Raw genomic sequence first — 15,243 nt, 5'->3', positions numbered from 1 at the left:
TCCCTGAGCTACTTCAGGTATGCCACACAAGTCAGCCTTAGTGTGTTTTTCTTCCATGAATTTGTCCAGCTGCTTTTCAAGTCCCTGTAAACTTTCAATATCCACATGCTTCAGAAGGATTTCCAAAGCTTAACTTACCACACATTGGGTCAAAACCAAAACCACATCCCTTTTGTTCATTTTGAACCTGCCAGCTTAATCATATGCTTTCACATTTTGTTCTGATAAAAAGTTAGTCCCTACTCAACTTTGCCGCATCATTCATAAGACTGTCAAAATTTCTAAAACCTGAAATCTTTCCTCAGACCAGTGTTATCAAATACCACAAAAATACAAAGGTTAGACTGGGTCACAAAGCCTTCTCCACCCTGGCAGACCAGGCACAAGGAAGCACTATTTCACCTTCCTTATGAGAACATTATTGTTAATGGGTCAAAATACTGACCCATTATCAAAACAAAGGCACATGGCAATGCCGGAGGCTGCAGGACACAGTACTTAGTGCAGATTATAGAGGAATGCCCCCTCTGACTAGAAATAATGGGGGTGGGGAAATTAGTTCAACTTAGAATTTCTGCAAACTAATATTGACATGGTTTTAATTCAGAAAGCTATTCAGCCTCGCAGGAAAGTTTACTGCCTTTATGTTTGCATTGCTGGCTTTGTAGTTTTACAGTCAAAGGCATAACTGTGCCTTCACTAAATAGTTTATTCACTAAGACACATTAAAAACCCATCCACTAAAAATAGTGTCAAGCTAAATCTTAATTTCTACGTTATTAAAAGCAACATCACAAGGGTTTGGAACTTGTGCTCTGATAATTCTGATATTTACTCTCCCACCTCAATAACACTGAGATCTCTTGCAGTTGTTTTATAAACCATACATTTAAAAGTTAACTTGTGTGTTAGAAGTTTTATTGCATTTAAACAAATAATGCAAGAGATTTGCTTACACTTTTAAGTTTTCAAAACTAACATTTTAAAAACTAAAATATTTCTGGTTTTGTTAGGCTTTTCTTTTCCACTAAAAAATAAAGTTAGAAAGCGCAGATGACATTTAGCTCACGAGTTCATCTCCACCCTGTTAATTTGTCACACTTGCAACAGAAGGAAGGCTCAGTGCCGTGGCCAACCTTTGTACTCGGGCGGCTGTGAACGCAGTCCATAGGCCGCCCGCAGCCCGGCGATGCCCACTGAACTGTACGGAATTAGGTGGCCTCAAAGGTCTGTTCCCTCCGGGAGCACCACAGGGCGCAAGTCACGACATACTGCTTCCCTGCACCTTTGTAACACAGGGCTGGCAGTCAGCAGTGCTCGCTGAAACAACAGGTAACAACCATCCTTTTACAGAACCGGCTAATTATTAGTTCAGCTACCTCCATCCTACAGGCCTTGGCATTTACGAGTTGAGAACCTGAGAGCCAAGTATTAGACAAGCACCAGCAGTATATTTGCTGCACTGCAAGTTGTATTCTACACCATTAAGGAGACGAATCCTTCTAAGCTTTCCTATTCAGTAATGGATGCAAGTTACAGAAATGGGGTATTGGTTTTTAGTTGTACATCACAGTGACACACGCTGCTCTCCAAACCGCAGCCTGCAAAAGTGCTTCAAGCAGAAATACTCCAGAAGACTTTTTTCCACTGAACTACCAGTTGTACTGTGTCCGGCCAGTAAAGGCTATACAAATTTTATTTTCTCTTACAAGAACAATCCCACCAGCACAGAAATGTTTCTGAAGCAAGGAGGGGAGCTGAGCTGTAACTCCGCAGGGATGGAATTTCACAGAGGATGATACTAAAAAAAACCCAAACAAGCCCACAAAGGAAAGAATTTCCATGACAATTTAAGGAAGTCAGGCACAGTCCAGAGGGATTCTAAGCTCCGGCTCCGGCAGGTCGGTCCCGCGGTGCGCTGGCCGGAGCGCTGCCCCGCCGAGGGCCCGGCCCTTGCCTCGCCTGCCCCGACCGCACCTGCCCGGGCGAGAGGGGCGGCGGGGGCAGCCGAGGGGCAGCGCCAAAGCCGGGCCGGAGGGCCGGCGCCTCCCGCCGGGGGTAGGAGGGGGCGGCGGAGGCCGAGAGGCCGCGTCCTTACCTGCTGATGGAGGTGGTGCTGCTGCGCTCGGCGCCCCGCTCGCTGCCAGCCCTGCTGCTGCTGCTGCCGCCGCTGCTGCGCTGCTCTGCGCCGCCCCCGCCGCCCGGCACGGCCCGGCCCGGCCCGGGACGTCACCGCCACAGGGCCGGCCGGGGGCGGGGGCAGCGCCGGCGGGGCGGTGGCGGCCGGAGAGGCCGGCCCGGCCTTCTCCCCGCGCTGGGCTTGCCTGGCCCGGAGCCCCGGCCCCGCGGCGCCCCTCGGGCGTACCGGGCCCGCAGCCCGCGCCCTCCACGGCAGAGGTGGTGCTGAGGGGCTGGCCCCTGGTTATTTTGTGTGTGTTGGGTCTCTTTCTTTGTTTTTTACCGACGCGGTTACATAAAGGGTCATTTTGGTACCTTTGTCTTTACTGACCATCGCCCCTCAAAGAAAGGCGCCGAGCAGGTGGCGGCTCTGCTGCTGTACAAACCTTGGGAGTCAGAGGCTGTTTCAGCCCGGCTCCTCTCGCAGGCTCGCCCTGGCCCTGTGCTGTCCCTGCCGTGTCCCCAGGGTGCTGCCTCGGCCGGTGTTACAGGGCTGGGAGCAGCCATGGTCACACCCGCTGAACAGCAGGACAGTTTGGCCTGCCCCAGCCCTGTGCCCCTGAGCTCCTGCGAGGCAGCCCGGGCCAGCCTGGGCTCTGCGGGATTGCCCTGGCGTGCCCCTCGCCCAGCCCTCCATCTCCGCGGCTGCTGCGCGGCTGGACTCGGGCCGAGCGGCCCGGCTGGGCGGCATTGCATCATGCCCAGCCAGGGTGTCACACCGCCGGTGCTACTCACTGCCACCCCTCCCGTGCCGCAGCTCTGGGCCACCTCCCTGTCCCTTGGCTTTACCACGATTCATTCCTGGCGTCGCCAGCTGGTTTGTCAGCTTTCCCATAGCACCGTGCTTCTGTCCCCACAATAGTTCATGAGCAGCACAATGACCCCGACTGTACGTGCAAACCCTCCTTGTTCTCCACCTGATGGTTTGTTCATAGGTCTTTTGCTGACAAAGGGAAACAAACTAGTTAATACTTTAAAATCTTGTGGTTTTCCTTGATTTTGCAGCCCTAGCTACCTTTCTTTAAGCAGGGTGTGTTTCATGGCATCCTTTTTGAGTGTTTGGACAACACCAGGGACATTGTGAGTATAGCCACTAGCTCATAAATAATTTACATCAATTCCTTCAAGCCATAGCTGTCCAGTAGATATGATTGTCATAACAATGCCTTGGCCTCTTTTAGAGGATAAAGAGAAATCCCAGGGGCTCCTTTAGGGGGAACCTAGAGAAACTCGGGGGGTTCTGTCAAGGATCAGAGTGGATGTACACATGGAAGGAAAACGGCAGTGCATTAGGCGCATGAGTAATCCTGCATCCTGGGCAGAGCACGGGTGGAGTTCAATCCTGTGTCCAGATTAACATTCCTACAACTCCTGAAATGTGCTGTGGACTTGTTTTGGTCTTTAAAACATTCCACTTGCCTGCAAAGTGGCAAGGTGAATTTGATGGTTGCATCTTCTCTTGACATAATTTAGAATGTTTGACAATTTGGACGATCAAAACATTGTATAACTTCTAGAGCGCGGAAGCTTTTCTTTGGCATTACCTTTCAGTACTTTGTACAGCCAGCCTTACTTTTATTTGTAAAAGAGAGATAAGGATAACTGTTATCTGGGGAAAAAAAGAAGTGAATGGACCAGTAAATGAAAATGTAAATTTGGTGACTGGCTAAAACCACCTCTGTTAGCAAAACAGGATGTAATGTCAGGAAACCATCAACAAAATACTTCCAGTGTAAACAATCCAAGCAGTGCTGAGCACTATCTTACCCTCTGATGTGCCTCTCCCTCAACAGAAGAAGCATGTCTCTACTTTATCCCCTCTTTTCTCCCTGGGAAATTTAAAAATAACCCAAGACACAGCAACATCTGTTCTGTGAATCTTCAGGGAAAATACAGGAAGACTCACAAGTGAAATTGGAGTACAAGAACTTCAAACTAAGCAAAGAAGGGGAGGAAAGCGGAAAGAGAAAATAAAGCAAAATATGTTTTGATGTAAAAAAACTGTACCCATTGCCTGTATGTAAGGAGCATTTCCAGTTTCATTCCTTGGAAAATTGGATGAACCTCTGTAATTTCAGTCTAACAGAGACCTTTCAGAACACCAGGAACAGCGCAGATGGGTTGGAGCTGCCAAACAGTCTTTGTTTCATAGTGTATAAGGAGCAGATGCAGCTTGGGGCTGGGAGGAAGGGCAGAGTGCCTTTAGCATCACCCTGTTCTGGAGCAGTGGCCGGTGAAAAGTGAAACGCCCAGGCTAGATAAGTGTCCAGCCAACCTCCAGCCAGTCAGGCACTTCCCCAACCCGAAGTCAGGGCCTTGTGCCCAAGGCGATGTCAAGCCTTGCGGACGTGTGGCCGCAGTAGAGAGCTCCGAAGTCGCAGGATGAAATGAAGAGGCGACCCTCAGTTTCTTCGGGGGGGTGGTTTTATTGGTAGGGAAACGTGGAGTTTTTCGGTGGAAGAAGCTGAGAGCCCCGAGGCAAGGAAAGCCTCGGGTTTTACAGAGGGTGGGAGGGGTGAAAGATAGCAAATCAGAGAGGGATACATTGAGGATTGGCATGATCGGAGAACCCATCAAACACAGTTGCGGGAGGGACCCTGGCCCCTAACCCAATCACTCGACACCCTGGCCCGAACTCTCTAGAAAAAGAGGCAGGGGTGTCGAGTGACAGGCAGGCTGCCGGGGTGGGGAACAAGAAAGATAACCAAGACAACTGGGGAGGGGTTTGGGGATTGACACAAACTGGTAACAGGGCAGGACCTTCCGAGAGAACAATGGGGGGAAAACTGAACAAGCATAAAACACACCGCAACACTGTTCCTCCCACACCTCGGTGCACCAGGCAGGGCAAACAGCAGTGGAGGAGCCTCCACTGCCAAGTGTAACTCACAGAGTGGTGTGTCAGTGCTGCTGAGCTCGGGGCAGGCTCACACTGTACACACCAGAGCAAGAGGGTGTCTTGTGAGGAACCAGAGCTATGAAAGCACCATCTTCAGTGTGCAAACTCCATGTTCTGGATTGCCTACCAGGAATTCCACAAGCATTCCAAAGGCAGAAAGATCAACAATACAAGGCAGCAGGACATTTTTATGTTTGACATGCACATGCACCTCTTGTAGCCCTGCCGCAAAGAACTGACAATATTTCAGATGTCCAAGGTGTCTTAATTCACCCAGATATTAAAATGAAACATTTTAATATGAATGAAACATTTTAATATGAATCCAGGTTGTTGTGGATAGTAAACAGTATTTGCCATATATTTTTTTAAAAGATGTGTTATTGTAGGAACCACCATATTTTGTCAGAGCTGTTGAATGGTAGTCTGGAAGAATGAGCAGGTAAAGGACCCTGGATGATTTCTCAGAAAACCCTGAGAGGATATTACATGTGTTTTCATTTCAAATAATATTATACAATGTCCTACTTAAATTTCAATGAAAGTGAATTCTTGTGTCTAACTCAGTAGATCAAACTTTAGACTATTCAATATAAATAGGAAAAGGTAAAGGCTCTCATACTTGCATTAAAAGTTTCTCTCCTGAGAGGGTTGTTCTTAAGTGTTTAGTATCATGACTGCTCAGTTTCTCTCCCCACACTTTATGATGAAAAATTAAATGCAAATTAAATGCAAAAATCTGGTTTGACATTGATTTCAAGCCTTTACTGTATGCTTCTTTCCAGGTGGAATGCTTGTGTTTGAATCATGTTGATATTAGCTAGCGTTCCCTGTAGATTCCACATAGCTACAACTGTTTTACACATCACAGGTAATGGGTAAAGTTCTGCCTGTAAAAATGTCCATGGGCACTGACTTAAGTCACAGCTGATGACTTAATGTGAGCCCAGAAGTTCATTTGCTTTACACTGTTTTGTTGGCATACTCTAAGTGTACATGTGTGATGTAATGACAATGTATCTGTGTAACGTGGTCACGGTAAAACACCTCACAGCTTGCCAGCAGCAACTCTTGGCATTTCCTAACAGCTGAGTATTCTGATTTAGCACTTAGATACTCCCCAAAAATTATTTTATAGTTTTACAGTCAGTTTCTGATAAAAACTAAAGTCACTGGTTATAGAACAATGGTTATAGAACAGTTTTGGACTTACTGATGCAGGGTTTGCAAATGTGGCTACTGAAGCTGCCAGCACAATTTATCTATTATTTGTCTGGATAAAGAATAGCTTGTTCATACATTTGCAAAAGAACCTTTCTAACTTGGCTCAAGGTTGAGCAGCTTATGTTCAGAGAAAGAACAAGAAAATTTGCTGGGATTTTAGCAGTAGTAGATGACGTTCCTTCCAGGATCAATCTTTGGTTTCTTTCCAAGCAGGCTTACTCTAGATAAGCACCATTCATTTCCTTATCATGTAAATTATTTACTGGAAATAAATGTGTAAGTCTTATTTTATCTGCTCCTTTTTACTTAATGTTATGTGCACATACATAATTCTCCAATTTTGACAGTAGTGAAATGATCCTTTTTTTTTTTCCTCTTTCTGGCACAGTTTACATAAACATCTATTTTGACTACGCCTGAATATTTTTTAATATTCTAACTTTTCCACAGGCCTTCTGTATTTCAATTGCTTCATACAAGTTACAAAAAATTTTAGACATTATGTTTTAAGGTAAGGGTTCCTATTTAAAGTCTTCCTGTTTCATTTCAATTTGTGAGTAGTTTTTTCTTTGACAATGTGTTAGTTTAGGAAGATCGATGGTTTTGCATTTTCACCCCTTGCAATGTGTGACTGGTTTCTGAAGCTGTTTTTTGACTGAGAGTAAGTCTCTTGGACTGGCCCCATTTTTCAATTTCCTCTTCTTAAAGGATAATTCAATTAAGCAAATAGATTATTTTGAATTGTGGGTAGCTCCAGAGAACAAGGCTTGCATAAATTATAGCATGAAAGGAGGTAAGGGGAATCCCTGACTTGTGAACTTGCAATCCTTCAGAAGTCCACTGCTTTTTGTTTTACTTTTGTGAGTGAATCCATTCTATAAACACAAATGGTGAGGACAGGAAAATGAGATTACAGTACCCTAGGGTAGCTGGACAATATTCCTGGAGTCATCCCAGTGTTTGAAGACAGATGGATTCCATTCCTGGTAGAACACGCCCCATGTCCCTGGGGAAAGAATTTTCTTTTGTTTCTGCTGAGCCTTCTCTTTGGCAAAGATATCATAGGCCCACTCTCATGCATATTTAAAAGGAGAATGGGCCCCACCGGTTTAGATACATCATCTGGAGGACAGGGAGGAGCTCTAGTGTAGGAAAGGGAACCCGGGAAAAGCAACTCAGATGACACACAAGAGCAATTACCACAGAGTTGGCTTTTTTTAATTTTAGCTTCCTGCCCCCACTCCCCCTTGATGCACTCTGTGATCACCTACATGGAATTCCTTTTTGGTGATGAACAGCAGCTGCCAATAAAATAACCACAGGCTCAGCTGAAAAACAAAAGTAGCCTGCAGTAAATAGGTGACCTGTAGATGTCAGGAATAGGGCTGTCCTTCCTTCATGGAGCAGGGGCTACTCACCTGCAGTTAAATGAACTTCAGTGTGGATTCAGTACTGAGATCAGGGTACTGACAGCTTCTCACACTTCTTAGCAAAGGGAATTCTGTGGGGTTACTAACTAATTTGTAAATCTTTCTGTAAAAGCCACTGTTCATCTAGTGTGTTCCTGAACAATTATGGCCTGTTAAACATACCTTGAAGACTTTTTTTCCATCCCATTTCAGACTGCTCATTTTAGGCATTTTTAGCTTTAGTTTTTGAGCTAGTTTTGGGAAAGAAGAGATTAAGAGGAATAAGTAATCCCCTTGAAATTCTTACACACCTTTGGGCAGGGACCAGAGGAGGTCTGGCAATAACCTAATTCACAAAATATGGGGGTCCAGCTGTAGCTCTCCTAAGCTTCATATTGATGTAAGAAGCAAGAAAAGAAAAAAATATGCATGAGAAAAATGCTGAAAAGGAAGATTGTTAATGCTACTAAGGTAGGAATGCAAAGCTCTTGTAGACACCATCCTCCTGTCTAGCCTTCACTTATCACTGTAGGGTTATTATACAGAACAGAGAGAGTTTAATTTACATTGCTTGTTGAATAAATCCACTCTCAAAGATGTGAACTCTGTTGATGCTATCCATCTGGGCAAACCACGTAACAAGCTTGCTGGGGGAGCCCTGATTACTGTATGAAGGAATAATACACTTTTGCCAGAAAAATAGGCTGCCAAAGCAGTACATTGTTTCAGCTCTCTCTATTCCTTTGCAGCACAGTTACACATGCACTTGAATGGTACCAAAAGCACAGACAGACTCAAGTTGCTTCCCCATACCCTTCCCATATGTAGAATAACTAGATTATCTAACCCTCACCCTGAGTGCTTTCCTGGTGGTGAGCAGCCCTTGAGCTGGGTTTTACACCCACACTTAAATTCCACCACCAGCTCTTCAACCCCTTGTGGTAGGACTAAGTGCAAGATAAGGCAAACTTCACTGAGAAGTTAAATACTCACTGTAGCATGACGTTCTCTCCTGGCATGCTTATTTGGCCCAGAGAGTGCCAAATTGTCCAGTTCTGACTCAGTTACTAAATGTGCCAATAATCTGGACCCCCTATCTGTTCACAAACAGTTCCAGGAATTGCACCACTACTCAAATTATTGCAGAAAAATAGCAAGTGTCAAAACCTGCTGCATTTTGCTTTCAGTTGCTTATATTACCTTCACTAACCTTTGGCCACCCAGTTTAAAGTTTTCCAAATTAGGTATTTGCTGCAAATTGAATGCTAGCTAAAATGCTTCTACTCACTTAGTTAAAGAATAGTAACATGGTTTGTATTTTCTAATAAAGTTGTCCAGAGACTTGTAGCATAGTTTTAAATTTGGCAAGCAGGTTGTGTTTTATGCCAAAGCTGTGCCTTTTGCCAACAGTCTTGAAAGATAACCAGATTTTGTGAAGATATGAACTTCTGATGAGCATCAGATGTGGCCTGGCCTTGTCCCCTATAGGTTCATTCTCAGAACAGCACACCTGGAACTGCAGCACTCCTGCAGCAGCAGTGCCTGGTATTTCCTCTGCAGCATCAGCCAGGTTTGTCACACCAAGTGCAGAAACCCAGAGCAAACTCACAGAATTACAGAGTGGCTGGGGTTGGAAGGGACCTCTGGAGGTTACCTGGTGCCATCCCCTGCTCAAACAGAGACCCTTAGAGCCAGCTGCCCAGGACCATGTCAGACAGCTTCTGAGTATCTCAAGGATGGAGATTCCACAGCCTCTTGAGGCAACCCATGCCAGTGCTTGATCACCTTCAGGGTAAAAAAGTGTTTCCTGATGCTCAGAGAAAACCTTTTCTGTTTCAGTTTGTGTCCATTGCTCCTGGTCAGTTTGTTACCAGCCTCCAACTAGATACTGTACCATAGATCACACCTCCAGCTTCAGAAATACAGCCCTTAATACATCTCACTGTCTGCTCACCCAGCCCATACTTCCTCAGCTTCTCTGCTGCTGAAGTTGGCAACACAGGATCACAGAGGGAAAAAGGTATCAGTGGCACTTTTTCTAGAGTGTAGATAGAAGAACAGAGCTTAGAGACATGATAAAAGATTAACAGATGTAAGAGCCAAGAGAGACTGGGAGGAGAACCAGTATACAAGGGATCTCATCTGGGGTTTGGAAGGAGGGAAAACAGCAAGGGACAAGTGATGCTTGGGTAAAACCTGTAAAAACCACCAAAACAAGTTCTCCCCTCATATGTTTTCATCTAGGTAAGCAGGAAAATGACAACATACTATGACTGCTTATGGAGAAACAAAAATGAGAACTGTAGCATTAGTTCTAGGAGTGACCATCATATACTGACAATAGAAGTCAGAAAAACCAAAGTGTGCACAATACAAAACACACATTAAATAAGGCAAACATAAGCACTAAGAAGATAGAAAGCATCCAAAAATTTTCAGACTGTATAAGGAGTCGTAATTTACTCCCCTTCTGTGATCACACTTTCTTCAGATCCTACTTCTTGCCACAGATACTAAGTCTGTCAGGGAACTTAACAGTGTTTAGGGAACTTCAAATTTCACAGTAAAGACAACTATGAACTGTATGATTCATATTGTTAATGAGAATGTTATTTTTAAAAAAGTATCACTTTTAAAATCATCTTAAGTAATGGTTTTCAAGAGCACATGACCTATGGCTATAGTAAAATTATCCATTTGGCAAGCTACTTACAAATAGTTATCATTAGCTTAATACTTACAAATACAAATCATTAGCTACATCCTTATTTTCAGATGCCCAATTTGAGATGTTTAGGGTCAGATCTGCCAGACTTTCCAAACCCAGAGCAATCAAACAACAGCTCTATACAAGTACAGTTGAAAGCACTTCACCATGTAAAGAACAGAGCAAGAAACTGGAAGACAGAATTAAACACTTTCTTCAATGTGGGCTTCAGATAAATCTCAAGTCAATAGAATTTCAGTCTAAGCAAACAGTTCTAACCACAAAACTGGTTTCTCTCAAGTAGCTAAGTAAACAGCAAGCATCCTTCTAAGCTTACTTTTCAATGCTTACAAGTGAGAGTAGCTGAAGCATAAATTTCAGCAGTTTTGAACAATTTAGCTTAGTTAAACTAAAATGCTTTTAATGTCTTTCCCTGAACTACAGCACTTAACTTGCAATATGGAGATAATGATATGGAGCAACTCTGACTGGACAAAGTAAGAGCGAAGCCAAGTTCACCCACCTAGCATCTTACTGGCCTGAAAAAAATTTCAAGAAACTATTTGAATTCTACAATGTCCCTAGGAAATAGGGAACTTCCACTGACTCCACAAACTTACTTGCTTTACACAGACAACCAAGACACAGGGATGCAAGTGAGAAAGCAAGCTAGAAATCAGGCTAACTATATGGCATTCAAGTTCATTAACCATGTATGAAAAATGGAGAATAACAGAGCAGAATGAAAAAACTCACAAAAAGACTGTACAGTAAGGTGTAGAGCCAAAAATGAGGTAATAAATTCATCCACAGAACACTGTCCTTGCAGTGAGAACCTGGCTTCCACAGAAGGAAAAAAAAATTAAAAATCTCTATGACTTTTTAATTAAATATTGCATCATAAACTGTCCATACCAACACATTCAACATATTGTTACAGACATTTGCTTAAAAATGTCTTCTTGAATCTGGAACCTAAACATTCATTTGCAGTACAAATTTTGTGTGAAGGCTAGAAATCTCAGTGGTTTTACAGGATGGGAGGAAGCTGTGCAACTTCTCACGGCCTTTTAATGCCCTTTTGTAACATGGAGATATTATTGCAATATTGTTTACAAAGCAGTTTAAGTTTCAGGACTGAAGAACATTTAAGTAAAAAGCATACTCCATTTGTTTGCATTCCAGTACAATTTATGACCTATCTAGTGCCATTTTCTGTGAGAAACGTGCCATCTCATAATAGTGCTCTTTTGGAGTTAGCCTGTCTGACTTTTTGTATGACAGAATTGGCACACTGTCTGCCATACTACTGTTGTATAGTATGAAATAAATTTCCTGGCTTGAACATTCAAATATGAAGCTCTCTAGAACTAAAATAATTATTATTTTCCCTCTGCTACATAAACAGTGCATTCATCAAGGCCAGGTTGGATGGGTCTCTGAGCTGGTCTAGAGGGAGGTGTCCTTGTGCACAGCAGCCAAGTTGGAACTAGATGATTTTTAAGGTGCCTTCCAACCCAAACCATTCTATGACCCTAAATCTTTAGATCCTAGAAACTTGATATTCCAAACAAAAGAATTCCTGAGAGTTCCTAGAATTAATGTCATAGATTTGGTCCAATGTATAATAATGTCCCTGTCCAGGCTACCACTGCATTTCTAACATTTACATAAAAATATGGAAAACAGGATAGTTTTTCAAAATTTAAGTTAGGAAGGAGAAGCCTGATGTAAACAGGCACTCTCACAGAGCTTGTTTTAAACAGTTACATCTGGAAGACAATGGGGTAGAGGTTTGCTAACAGTTTGCAAACTACTGCTGTGAGATGACATTGGTATCTTCAGTTATAGTATATGTAGTTGACATCAGTATATGTGCAAAAGTAAACTAAGTTCCTAAACTTAGAATACAGTTCTAAACAGACACAGTTTTGTGTAAATAGTTGATAAATTTCCCTAAGGTGCACCACTGAGGAAATCTAACATACTTTAATCTCTGATGTTTAGGCCAGAGTCTACACAGACTCTGCAGGCAGGAAGCTCAGGCTGGCCAGAGCACGATGCTTTTCCTCTAAGTGGATCCTCACAGCTTATGGGGAATAAATACTCAGCTGAGTCAAACTGGTCTGGCTCCCACTACCCTTATCCAGTCAGCTTACAGTAAAAGAACTGGTCCTGAAAATGGAACTTTAAGTATCATCTATAACTATTACCCTGTGCAAACAGACAGATGTATGATGTGGATTTGACTATTCTATTAAATTAAACCATCTATTTATACTGTACTTTCAGCCCTATTGCAGCAGATATACAAGAATCTTTTATTTAAAGAATTGCAATAGTTTTCTTTCCTGCCAGTGCTGAATTACTTACCTGATGATTGTTTAGGTAAAGTCATACCCCAAAGAACTCTAGAGAGTTACATAATGACTAATAAGCATTAACAACTAAGAAAGAAGGGAAAACAAAAAGTAAAAAAGGCAGGTAAGTCAAGTCTCATTTACTAGAACCTGGATACTTTTAAATCCAGGTAATCTTCCGTTCATATATATTCATGTATGAACGTAGCTTATCTATCTTTTTAAGCATCAAGCATTGCAAATAGCACTGCTTACTCTCCCCCAGGTACATAAAGTATGAATCTCACAGGGGAAAAAAGAAAAAACTAAGGGAACAAACAAACAAACAAACAGGAAAATATACACTAGCAAAGAAACAGGCTGGCTGTTTGAATCTAGGTTGTGGCTAACAATTACTCTCAAAACTGAATAAGGAATCCCTGAGGAATGGTGTACATTACCCAGTTTCCTTTTGTAACCACAGGGCTGCACAACTCCAAATGCAAATTTGTTAAAAACAAGCAAAATTAAGGCTGTCAGAAAACGACAAGAGACCACAACTGAGAAAACAATCACCTTGCGGATTACATCCTCCTTTAACCAGACTGGAGCCTAGAACACAGACATCTTTCATCTCATCTTTCAGCAGGCATTATTGAGTAAAGCAGAATGGATTTGCTTCAAAAATATGGTGGTGAGAGGTAAGTAAAATGGCTGTTGCCTCACTTTTACTGTTTCAAAGCTGTGGTTTGTAACATCAGCTTCCCTTTGATTTCCAGAAGTAGATGGGGTGAATAAAAAAATTGGGAGAAGTACCTTTGTGAACTCAACTCACTGCACAGAGGTTCTTTGGGGGTACTGAGTATGCAGCATTGAAGAAAGACTGTTATAAAAAGTGTTGTACCAAAATAAAAATAAAATCTTTTATCAGACTACAGTACCTCTCACTATTCCCAATAATCAAGACTGCAAAGAGCAAGCATCTTTATACCTACTTCTGTACATATGCTAAGATACAAGTGTCATGTTATCAATGTAAAGCTTTAACCAGTGGCCAAAAATCAATTATATTTAAAAATCAGAGGGAAAAAATATTAATTACTAAATTAAGGAAACCGCTGCTGTTTGTTTGTAAGAGAAGTCTAGTATTTCAGTTTCCAGAGGTGCTATATTAATAAAATTAAATATCATACATCTTCCGCTTTACTCATTTGCTATGCAAGACATGAAAAAAAAATCAACACCATAATTTCCTTGTCTTGCTGTAAAGCTTGCTTATTTTTCACTCTTTTTTACTGAATGTTTTGGAAGTCAGATTCTTTCAAGACAAGAATGTAGTGCAATCTCAAAAATCAATTCTGTTCGAAGTCTCTGGTTTTTAAAGAGTATGCTCAGTTTCTCAGCAGGAAAAATAGAGATGTCACAAGGGACTACTTAGATGTCTCCTCTGCTTTTGCGGCCATCCTGCAAATGTGCACCACAAGTACATGCATTTTTTATGCTAAGCAATCTGAAACCTTAATAGGAATTCTTAACTGTTATTCTACCCAAGCTGAAAAACAATACAAACAGATACATTTAATTAGCTGGCCATCTGATCCCTTACACTGCAGAATGCAGTCAGGCTACTCCTAAAGCACTTGTAAGCCTGAATCCTCTAAAGAAATATACAACATATACTTTCCATAAATGCATGTGTTGTCATGTAATTATTAAATACACTTATCGAGTCCCCACCCTACTAGCTTCCACTGAATAAATCTGATTCAGAAAAGGCACTGGTAAAACTTGTTAAGATTGCAAAACATTGCAGCACTGCCCACCACCATGTTAATAAAAAACACTTACCAAGCACATGCAGTAGTGAGCTTGTTTAAGCAGGTCAGGAAGGTCTTAAATAACTCATTCTTAATTCTGTAGGTTTTTTTCTATTAACATCACATTTTATTAAAAAAATAAGTTTCCTATATTTAACATGTATATTAGCTTGCTGTATGTGACTGGAGATCTTGAGACCTTTAACATTGAATGACAGTAAATCCAACACTTTCTTCACAGCTTTGAAAAAGGGTAAAAAGGGAGGGAGGATGAAGGGGAGGACAGGAAAGAGAAAGGAAAAGGAAGAAGCACCAGGCCATTCCCAGTAAGAGAACCAAACAGTTCTACAGCATCAAAATATGAACTTGCATCACAAATATCAGAAAAAGGAAAACTACTGTATCGATGAAATGTGGATATATTCCATATAATTAAAACATACCATTGGGAAAGCCTACACTAGGAAGGAATACATTCTACCTGCAATTGTCTCTTCTCTATTTCAAAGAACTTTCCTTCCCTCTCTTGTATAAACTACTATTCCAATATGTCAGTTGCACTAAAGCCAGATACACAAGACCCTGCATTTCCACAATCTGGAACTATTTATCCCTATTTTCCCCCACCAGTGGCAAGAATACTGGATAAAAACTTGAAGGAGGAAACAAC

General features: G+C 42.2%; 1 protein-coding gene across 6 annotated transcripts in view; it reads right to left on the bottom strand.

Annotated features, from left to right (window-relative positions):
• MYO6 (myosin VI) overlaps positions 1-2,348 on the bottom strand; it is a 103,738-nt gene extending 101,390 nt beyond the window's left edge. Inside the window, exon 1 of one of the 6 annotated variants that reach the window (XR_013181258.1) lies at positions 2,099-2,348. The gene's annotated coding sequence lies outside the window, so the exon portion shown is untranslated. The remainder of the gene's footprint in view (positions 1-2,098) is intronic. The other 5 variants (XR_013181259.1, XM_077174844.1, XM_054629004.2 and 2 more) reach the window with 5 other exon arrangements.
• Positions 2,349-15,243: the final 12,895 nt, after the last annotated feature.

Source organism: Agelaius phoeniceus, chromosome 3 (genome assembly GCF_051311805.1).
Source record: "Agelaius phoeniceus isolate bAgePho1 chromosome 3, bAgePho1.hap1, whole genome shotgun sequence".
NCBI classification, from domain to species: Eukaryota; Metazoa; Chordata; class Aves; order Passeriformes; family Icteridae; genus Agelaius; species Agelaius phoeniceus.
The sequence above is the reverse complement of the archived record's forward strand: the minus strand, read 5'-3'. Positions and strand labels throughout refer to the sequence as shown.